At 43.4% G+C, this 11058-nt stretch overlaps 1 long non-coding RNA gene across 1 annotated transcript; it reads right to left on the reverse strand.

The window, feature by feature from the left end:
• Positions 1 to 1078: 1078 nt before the first annotated feature.
• LOC131274264 (uncharacterized) lies at positions 1079 to 3179 on the reverse strand. Its single transcript, XR_009181475.2, has 2 exons — positions 3090 to 3179; positions 1079 to 1930 (listed from the first exon to the last, which is right to left on the reverse strand). It is a non-coding gene; the product is annotated as an uncharacterized lncRNA (long non-coding RNA).
• Between the last annotated feature and the right edge of the window lie 7879 nt (positions 3180 to 11058).

The raw sequence follows: 11058 nt of genomic DNA on the forward strand, positions 1-11058 counted from the left end.
AACTATGCATATGTGGGAACCCCTGAAGGATGCCAGGGTTCCATGGAGTGTAATATGCAAGCACCTCCCCCAGTCAACTTCAACCCCTTGTCATGGGCGGCATCCAAGGGTTCTCAGGTTCTGGACCCTTCCTTCTTCTCCCACCTTTTTATTTATTCTTTAATAGCCTAAAATAGCAGCATTTATTATCTCAGTTGTGTAGGTCAGGAGTTAGGTGGGCTTGGCCGGATTCTTTCCTTCAGGTCTCACTGGACTGAAGTCAAGGTGTCAGCCAGGCTACCTCTTACCTGTAGGCTTGGGGAGGAATCCACTTACAAGCTCATTCACTCAGTTGGCAGCATCGAACACTTAAACTGTAGGTCCGAGGTCCCCATTTTCTTGTTGGTTGTTGGCTGGGGGTCACTCTTGGCTCTTTTAGACCATCCAAACTTCTTCTCATGTGGTCCTCTCCATCTTCAAAGCCAGCACTATCAAATCCACACTTTCTCAACATCTCTTTCCCCCTCCATCCCCACCCACATTCCATTCTCTGTCCATTTTAAACTACCTGTGAGTCCCCTGAAAGCACCATTTGACCCCCTCCTCTATACCATTGCTCATGCCAGTCCCTCTGTCTTGAGTAGCCTTCAGGGCACTTTATCAGCCTAGACACACCTCAGTCCTCAAGACTCAGCCAGACACGGCTTTAGTTGGGAAGCCAGAACCAGCTCTTTTTATACAGGAAGGACAGCTAAATGAAGTGAATGGCATTTCATGCTCTCCTCAGCCATATGTTTAAGCACAAGTCGCACCATATTTTACATTTGGTATGAGCATGTCTGTCTGACCCATTAGGCCAGGTATTGGCAAAATTTCTCTCTAGAGAGCCAGATTGTAAATATTTTTGGCTTTGTGGACCATACTATCTCTGTCCAACTATTCAACTCTGCAATTGTAGTGGATACATGACCTGGACCCCCCCGCGGGCCAGGCCAATATGATAGGATGTCTCCTGTCCAACCAAGCTCGGGGATCTAGAAACAAAGCAAACAACACAGAGACGGGGACAAGAGACATGAAGAGTGGAGGCAAGACAGGATTCTGATCAAGCCTCATTTATTGGGGGTAAAACATGGGGATATATAGAGAGGGAAGGGAATGTGTACATAGGTGATAGGCTGATTTTGCAGGTGGCAGACGTCCAAGGAGGGGATTGGCTGAAAGTTCATGCCGGGTCTGCAGAGTTTCGTGCCTTGCGCATTTGTATTGCCATGGTCATCTGAGTTGCAGCGGGAAGGGGAGAACAAAGCAGGGAGGAAGAATAAGGAAATGACAGGGCAGATTTGTGAGCTCCGCCATGTTGTGAGATCTGCCATGTTGTGAGATCTGCCATGTTGTGAGAGGCTGTAAATAGGTCTCACAGCGGGTGTCTCCCTACAGGTCCCCCTTTTTTGTTTACTATATTATGAATTGAAGAGAGGAATAGCCAGTGATGGCTCATGATACAGCAGGGCTTATTTTCAGTAGTAGCATGCGGCTGAAAGGTGCTCCCATGCTGAAAGGAGGGCTGTGCCTGTCTTAGGTCAGTGCTGCACCCGGTATGCGATCAATCTTACCCGTCATTGGGAATCATGGCAGCAAAAGGCCACGTCCCTGTTTTAGGTTGACTGATGGGTCAGCCCAGTTGCCCGTTATTGGCTAACCAGTCCAGTGCCTCAGCGACAGATGGCTTGCAATTACAGCAAGCTATAATGGGGAGCCCTCATAGGCCACGTATGACAAGCATGATGTACTGAGATTGGTGGGTGTGGCCACACCCGCCCCGTCTCGTCAGGCCAGAGTGCCCATTGCTCGTTTGAGCTGCTGGATCTTTGCCGCTGGATCTTTGCTGAAGCCGTTCAGTGATATAGATTAAACAGAGAAGGTTAAGCCGTGATAAGGGAGGTGGTGACTGTAGGGAAAACAGGCAAAGAAATGCTATTAGGGTACAGGATAGCAAATGAGACAACATAAGAAATTTGCATTTTCAAAGGTTGGTTGTTCATTCTTCAGTCTGGATAGGTGGGTACTGATGAACAGAGGCAAGATACATCACGTGGGCCGAGATTTGCTTCATCCTTTCTTGGAGAAATTTAAGGAGGCAAGGTGCAAATGCACAGATTAATATGAGAGTGATAGGGGGCTGAGGAGGGGACCTAGCCATGTTGCAAGAGGGGAAGTGAGCCAGGCGGATAAGGAGGAGGTTGATTGGGAGGGCAGTATTCCTTCCCGCAATTCTCACAATTTCTTAACATTTTGCTCAACAATACCAGATTCATTTATATAGTAGCAACATTCTTCCTGGAGGAAAAGGCAGGTTCCCCTTTTATCAGCTTTAAGTAGGTCAAGATGATGAATTTGATTTAAATGCAGATATTGACCATTCTTACTATTATTCCCAATCCATTCTATAGTAGGAGCTATTCCTAGAAAAACTTTCCACAGACTCTTCTGCTTGTGTATAGATGTAATATTACACCATGGAGAAGGGATCCATTTCCCTTTCTGTTTCCAAACACTATTATTTTTGTAAAATTTATTTTTTGTTGTCCTTTACTATTTAGACCATACCAAATAAATCTGTCATTATATTCAATGGGACTCTCCATAGCGGCACTTTCCCACACTATTCCATAGGAATCATTAAAAATGACAGATTCTCTTCCTATATGGCATTCTTGCCATCCCTCTTTATCCCTACTGTCTTTTTGTGGACAATCATAAGTAGGATTTTTGGTCATGAATAAACTGGAAGAGTGAAATAAAGTCACAATAAACTGAGTATTATTATTTTTGAAGATAGTTATGGCCCGATTTTTAACATACATACAGGAAGGATGGTTACCCATACATAAGGGCCAATAATCAAATGGAAATATGAGGTTATCGATTCTTTGTCCTTCTTCATAGAGTTTAATTGGCAATTGATCATCAATTGGCCCAGGGAATATATGGGTCTTATTCAGATATATATGAAAGAATGGATTTTTCCAGGTTAACACTCTAAGTAATGGGGGTTTAGGTATATAGGTCTAGTAAGTGTAATTACTGGCAGCTTCCTTATTACTTACAATCACCATTATCAGAAGGTGTAGAAGACTCCATCTCTTCATTCTGGGGTTTAATCCTCTTCGCAGGTAGCCAAATTTGTTCTCCATTTTCTGAAATGATAAGAGCATAGCCTCACCCCCTTACTTTAATCCTGCCTTTTTTTTTTTTTCATTGCTTAAAAGATATTGGTTGATCTTCATTTCCTGCGTCTACTGTAGATGCTTGACATTTTCTAAGTGACATTCCACAGGTGTTAATGAATTATAAACATTAAGAAAATTTAAAGTAAATAAAACTTTTGCCAATTGATCTTTTGGTGTTATAATACTATCATCTCCCCCTTTTTGTTTTAAAAGCATAGTTTTTAGGGTATGATGGGTGCATTCAACTATGGCTAGACAGTAAGACTTACATATTTAGAGTCAGAGACAACATTCAAGGGCTCTCAAAACATTTGTAAAACTTTAATGATGGCTGAAAGCTCTGTGCATTGAGCAGATGAATAAGAAGTTTGCCAAACCTGTTCTTTTTGAGAAATAATGTATGCTGCTTTTTTTATTGCTATTACTATCAGTAAATAATGTACAAGATGGTTGGGCTATGCACACAGCCCTGAAAAGCACTGCAAAAGTCTATTGTTGGGTTTTTTTTATAGATAGAGGAATGAAGCTGGCTTGATTTGTCTAAGAAGACACTAAAGAAAGTCCTAGCAAGTTTTAAAACAAAGTGATAGCAGTACAGCTGGACATTAACTTTATGCAACATACTAGCAGTGTTTGGGATTGCTGCATGCTAGTGTTGTTACTTTAATCTATGATAAGAGGTTGTTTCTGTGACACATACTCTTTTATAATTATTAAAACCATAATTAACCACATTGTACTTTTCTTTAATATTATGCTGAAATATTGGTAACTTTATACACTCTTAAGCATTTACAGAAGCCTTTTATTCAGACAATTTAATTAACAGAGAGTTAAAGGAAAGAAAAAAAAACTTGTTAATTTTATAACACTTTTAAACACCTTTCATTTAATTTATAACATATTAAATGAACTCAACCATCACTTTAATTTTTCTTTCAAGGTAAAAGAACAAATCTCTTATAATTAGTTTGGAATAAAAGGCTACTGTTAAATGATGGACACAAGAAGCTATCTTGATAAAACAGACTTTCTTTGTATACTGATTATTGAGGATAAGAACTTTTACAAAAAAAGATTAATGATGAGAGGCCTTGAGAAAGAACAAAAATTTTTAACCTTGCATCAGCATACTACTTGATACTAAAGCCTTTAAAATTTTATAGATAGACCCATTAAATTTTATTTAACTTTAACTGTAAAAATTCCTTTTCCACCAACTTTTTGCACTTTCAGTATTCAGTCAGGTTTTGTTCCACACTCTACTCTTTCCAATAATCAATCATTTTATCTCAGGACAAAATCATTTTCTGTTTCCTTAATAATAAAAACACCTTCCATATAGCCTTCTTACAATGTTATCAAGCAAACTTCTTATAACATAATACCATTAACACTAAACAAGCTTGTTAAAATAATGAACTTTTCTATAAATACTTAGTAGCATGCAATATCAGAAACATCCTTCTAGAAGCAAGTTGTGAAGGGAGGCTGGCTGCTGTCAATCTTTCCTGTTATAAAATTACCTTTTATTATTATTATCATTATTATTAATTCAGGTTTGTTTAATAATGACCTTTTGGAATTAGCCACTTAAACACTTTAATGTAAACAATGCTTCATAAGACCTTTTGTAATTATTTATAACCATATAGACTATATCATTTTAAGACAAATTTTACCTTTATAGAACACATTTCTTTACTTAAAGTTACCACAATACTTTCTATAACTTGCCACATGCATTTAAGTTCCAAGAGTTTATGAAAATTAGCCATCCTACTTTAGGACAAAACACCTTTTTGCAAAGACTTATTAAATTTCAGTTAGCATTGTCACAAACTTTTAACCAAATATTCCTTTAAGTTTTACATCCTCCATATTATCCTGTGAAGAAAAATAAGTTATTCATTTCAATCTAGGCAAGACCATTTTTTATGAAAAGGCATAGTAATTTTGTTAATCAAGATTTACAATTTTTATCATTGTAGATATCTTATTAACATTTAAACTTATGTATTAATATAATAAACTTAAGTATTAATATAAGCACTTATTTAATTTTTGGCCATTCGAATAGAGCTCTTTTTTTTTTTTTAATTTTTTTTACTAATTTATATTACCATCCGGAGGTATCACAATATACAGTGACATTGAATGAACAGACAAACACAAAACAATTACAACACATTAACGGAAACATACAATTTATTTACAATCGACTCATAATTCTTTACTTTCTTGGTATAGCTGCTTTTAAATCCTCTGTTATATAGCACATCTTAGAGTGTACCTTTCAAGATTTCTTCTGGAATTCATGTTGCCTGTAATATGCAAGCTTGTGCTTGGAAACATTTTTATTAGTTATCAGCAATCAGTTAAAATAACTTGAGCAGCAGTTAGGCAGACCATTAGCACACATTTTTGGATTATTACTGTAAGACTATACTGAGACTTGAAGTTCTGGAGATAATTATTGATTTAAAACTGAAAATTCCTTTTAGATCTTGATAAAAATTTTGTACTCATTTTATTATCTTGGTTAAATAAGCCCAATTAGAATTAGCATGGAAACAAAACAAAACACAAATGTTGCCACGTTTTTCTCTCATTCCAGTGGCTTAACTATATTAGCCCTCACTAGCCCAGAGCTACATTGTCATGTAGACAGCAGGGAGCCCAAAGAGTTGTGAAAGGATTGGCATTTGCCAGAAGAAAGTTGATTGCCTCATAAGCTTGTTTTGGTTTCGGGGCCTGTGGCTGGCCCAGGCTCCCATTTCCCTGATGGGGAGGGAGAGATTGGCCCTGCATGTCAGCAATGAGGACAGACTCTAGGGGCACTACTAGGCTTTTTGTTAAATACCAGGGGTGGGACAGTCTCAGGTGAAATGGCCGGGATCACCGCACTTTAAACAAGCTCTTTTTTGTTGCGGCTGTAAAACCTCTTTTAAGGCAGAGGCCATAGCAAGGCCTTGTTGGTAGGCAGGGCCAATTTCAGGACAAAGCCTGATGTAACCAGACAAGTCCTCCTTCTTTCTATAAGGTCTAACTGCGGCCTGACAAGCTGCATTTGCATTTTCAAAGGCAATTTGCTTTACATAGTCTGTTTCTGTATTGGTATCACCAAACAGCCTTTCTGCAGCTGTGCACAATCTGCCTACAAAATCTGAAAAAGGCTCCTCTGGCCCCTGTTTAATATTAGTGAGGGAGGAGGCAGGGCGTTCTTTTGAGGGCAACCTTTTCCAAGCCTTAAGGGCACCAGTTTGAATTTGAGCAAATAGGCCAGGATCATACCTACATTGGTTTGTATTATCTCTATAATTATTTGACCCTGTGAGCATATCAATAGTCCACCCGTTGTTGCCGGCCTGAGCATTACGCCTGGCTGTACCGGCACAGAACTCGGCGTACTCAGATTTCCATAACAGGTAATCTCCCACACTGAGAGCACAGCGAGCAAGAGTACGCCAATCATGAGGTGTAAGCCAGGCATCGGCAATGTGCTCCAAAATGGTAATAGTATACGGAGCAGTGGGCCCATAGGTAGAAGCAGCAGACTTAAGCTCTTTTAAATTTTTAAACGGAAAAGTGGAGTGTACCCGAACTTGCTTATCATCAGTTCTTTTTTCGGTAACCAGGTAAGCAGAGGTAATTACAGGGGGGTGGGATGGAGAAAAGTTAGGAGGGTATTTAGGTGACGGTTTGAGCATGGGCGGCTCTGATGGGGAACTACAGCTGGGCAAAAGGTTGATAAAAGGGTTGTGGTTAACTTCCTTCCTGCATTTATGGTGTTGTAATTCTTTTAACTGCTGTAGCTCCTTTTATGAGTTGTAAATGCTCCCTTCCTATGGAAACTAGGGATAAACTTCTTTTAGGAAAGCAAGGAATTCTAGGAGCTGTTTAACTTTAACCTTTACTCCTCGTGCCTTTAAAGCCTCATGTAGACCTTCTACAAACACTTTATGCTCACTCATTGCTTGTCCCATACTTTCGCCGATCACTTACCGAGATCCTGACCGTGCAGCAGGCTCCTGTGCGGTGTCTCCGTTCACTCATGAAGCTCTGACCCTGGACTCACTCTACACGGTGTCTTCTTGGATTTCTTCTTTTGGGTCCATCAACCGGTGCTCTCTATGTCATTGCTCAGTTCTGCCCCACGTTGGGCGCCAAAATGACCTGGACACGCCCATGGGCCAGGCCAATACCACAGGACGTCTCCTGTCCAACCAAGCTCGGGGATCTAGAAACAAAGCAAACAACACAGAGATGGGGACAAGAGACACGAAGAATGGAGGCAAGACAGGATTCTGATCAAGCTTCATTTATTGGGGGTAAAACATGGGGATATATAGAGAGGGAAGGGAACGTGTACAAAGGTGATAGGCTGGTTTTGCGGGTGGCAGACGTCCAAGGAGGGGATTGGCTGAAAGTTCGTGCCGGGTCTGCAGAGTTTCGCGCCTTGCACATGCATATTGCTATGGTCACCTGAGTTGCAGCAGGAAGGGGAGAACAAAGAAGCAGGGAGGAAGAAGAATAAGGAAATGACAGGGCAGATTTGTTAACTCTGCCATGTTGTGAGATCCGCCATGTTGTGAGATCTGCCATGTTGTGAGAGGCTGTAAATAGGTCTCACAGTGGGTGGCTCCCTACAGATACAGCCATAGAGAATATATAAATAAATGGGCTGTGTACATGGACTGCTGAGTGGACACAATGAGATATGTCCATTCAATGGAATACTCACCTATAAAAATGAATGAGATACTGATACACATAACAACATGGATGTGCTTGTGGTGCATGCTATAGAGAGACTGACAGGGTGGTATGATAGACAGGACATGGAGGGGTTAGGAGTGCCCCTCCAACAAGGAGATGTTTGTGCTGTAAGGTGAAGAGGGGCCAGCGCAGTGAGCTCTGAGAAGCACCTTCCAGGTGGTGGAACAGTTGGAGGGCTGGAGGCACAAAGTGGGTGGAGCATAATCAGTGAGGAGAGTGGTCTGAGGGGACAGTGGGAGGAGGTGGGTTTAGGGTAGGTCATGTAGGACTCTTGGGGGCTGAGAAAAAGAGTTTGAGAATGAATAAATTTGTGAATAAATGCACAAATAAATTTCTCTCTACTTCCTTCTCTTTCTTAGAAATGACCCTTGCTGTTCCTTTTAGTGACCCTGCTCAGTCTCAGCTCAATCTGTGAACGTCCTCCATCTCCCAGATATTTTCATTCCAAAACTGCTCTGTCCCCTGAACTGCTAATTTAGAAGGTAATGACTTGGGCCCTTTGAAGTCTAACACCTGCCTTCTCAAAGGCAGGGTGGGAAAGCATCTCCTGTACCATGAGAAGATAAGCCCAGAAAGTAGCCGATAATCATGTGTAGGGATTTCCCCATCAAACACCCTTCCCCAGTGTTTCTATAATAAACTGTATACTTGTTGAAATGACTGTATGGTCCCAGGCTGCTTTGAACAAGGAAACAATGCACAGGGACCGTCTTTCACTCATTTACAAAACATGCACCAAGTGTGTAAAAGTCTTCCGCATATCACCCAACACCAGAGAGAAACCTTATCAATGCAAGGCATGTAGGAAAACCTTCTGCCAGAGCTTAGTCCTGATTCGACAACTGAGAATTTCCTCTGAGGAAAACTTTAAGAGAAATGAATGTGACAAAGTCTTCAGATACAAGTGAATCTCAAACTCACACTCAGGATTAAACTCCAGCCACTAGAAAGCTCAATACACACTGACCTCCTCTTACTTCTCTCCCACGGATGAGTTAAGATCAGAAGCAAGCATGTTTTCTTGGAGGCAACTGTTTGATGAGAAAAGCAGACCATGAAATTGCTAAGTGTCATTGGCCTGTCCTTGGCTCACCTTCATAACTCTATCTGCAGACTCACACATGCTCTCTCCGTCCTTTTTTCCTCTCTATTCTCTGCCTCTAACTTTCTTCATTTGTCTGTGTCCCACTGTCTCCCCCTCTCTTTACACCACTGTCCCTTTCTTGGGATTAAGATCTTTGGAGCCTGCCTCTCTGCTCTGATGTGCCTGTCCCAGGAAAAGGGGTCAAGTAGGCTGAAGTCAAGAAAATGCCAGCTGCCAAATGTTAAGATAATGGGCAGCAGTAGGGGCTCTGCTGCTTGAGAAACTAGACCTTCACTATTGGAAGTGAGGAATGTTTAGATGGGGTGTCAGGTGTGGGGGATGTTAAGGATTGCAAGAACTCAGAGCATGGACATCAGGCAGGGCTGCGAGTGGACGCTGCCTCCACCGCTGACTGGCTTTTCTACAGTGCTAGTTGGTTATGGTGAACTAAGCGAAGCCTTTCCCAACCAGCACCAGATGATTCAGTCAAGCAGGAAGTCCTCCAGTCCTTGTCACCGCCCAGAACGCGCTCTTCCCACGGAAAAAACACCACCGCCGCCTCCAAACCCATGCACATGCGCTCACCACCAACTCCCATCCAAGGCGCATGCGTCCATTGGCTCTCCGCGGCAGTCGCTTGACGTCACCCCACAAGAGGCGGAGAGAGAGTGAAAGGTGTTCCCATGGTGACCAAGACGCCCATAGAAAACGTCCCCAAGCGATAGTCATGCTTGCTACAAACGGCCCTGAAACACGGAAAGGATTCAGCCACCACTGCAGGCCCCTCCAGGCAGGGGCAGGAAGGAGACGCCTGGTCAGGGGACATCCCCCTCTCACACCGGCTGCCCCGTCGCTTCTGCTCGGCACTTCCATAAACAGCCCCGTCCCAACGCATGCGCTGAACTACAACTCCCAGCAGGCTCTGCGGCCCCATCCTTCTCTCCGAATTCAACCATCAGTGGACAACAGAATTTACAAGCACTTAGCCGCTGATGTTTTAGTTAATCTCCACTTTACTAACTAGTGCGCCTCCCTTTTCTCTGTTCTTTGAAGACTACAAAGCCCGGAAGTCTCTGGGCCCCTCTTCCCAGGCTCGGAGCCCCTGGGTTGCCTTGGAGACTGAGAGACACCGGAAGTCTGAAGGATGAGGCGGGGCCTGCCTGGAGGAAGGTTTCTGATTGGCTGAGCTGACACACGCCTACTTTGAAGGGCGGGGCAGGCGTCCACGTGCGCGTTGCGGGGTCCCCACACTTCCTCCCAGTGTGGGAATCGCGGGTCTTGTGCAAGCCCCTGTCAAGGTCGTGGGAAGCGGGGTCTGCGCGTGTTCTGAGTGGGCGCCGCGGGAGAGGAGTGCGACCCCTTGCCTTGCGGGTTGGAGAGGCAGAGGGGACCGACCCCTGGTGGGGCTTTCCAAAAGAATTTCTGGTCTCCATGGTAACACTCCTTGTTCCTATGCGACGTCAGAGCGCCCCTGGGACGAGAGCGAGCAGATTTGGAGAGGGTAAGGAAAGCTTGAGCCCCGCCCCCTCCTCCCGGGCGCTCAACCTTTGCCCCAGCCATGGGGAAGGGTGCGCCGGTACCTTTCACCGTCTCCTGGCCTCGGTTTCCCCTTTTGTGAAGTGATCTTTGGAGACCCTGCTCTGCCCTTAGTAGGTCTGGGTTTCAGGCAAGGTATAAACGCTCTGTACCTCAGTTTCCCCTATGTAAAATGATAATGATAATAGTGCCTGCCTGGGTTGTTGTGAGAATTAGGGCACCACAATGACCAGTCACATATTGGTTGCTGTGCTTAGCATCATCACCCTCGTTTGACTGGGGCTTTGGACAAGGCACTCCTCTTCTCTGGAGTGAGTCTCAGTGTCTTGCCACACAGGGGTGTCCCCCACATAGGGGAGCCACATGCGCAAGGTGTGCGCCCCTTAAGGAGAGCCCCCAGTGCAAAAAAAGTGCAGCCTGTCCAGTAATGGCACCGCAAACAAGAAG

Source organism: Dasypus novemcinctus, chromosome 18 (genome assembly GCF_030445035.2).
Source record: "Dasypus novemcinctus isolate mDasNov1 chromosome 18, mDasNov1.1.hap2, whole genome shotgun sequence".
Taxonomy (NCBI): Eukaryota; Metazoa; Chordata; class Mammalia; order Cingulata; family Dasypodidae; genus Dasypus; species Dasypus novemcinctus.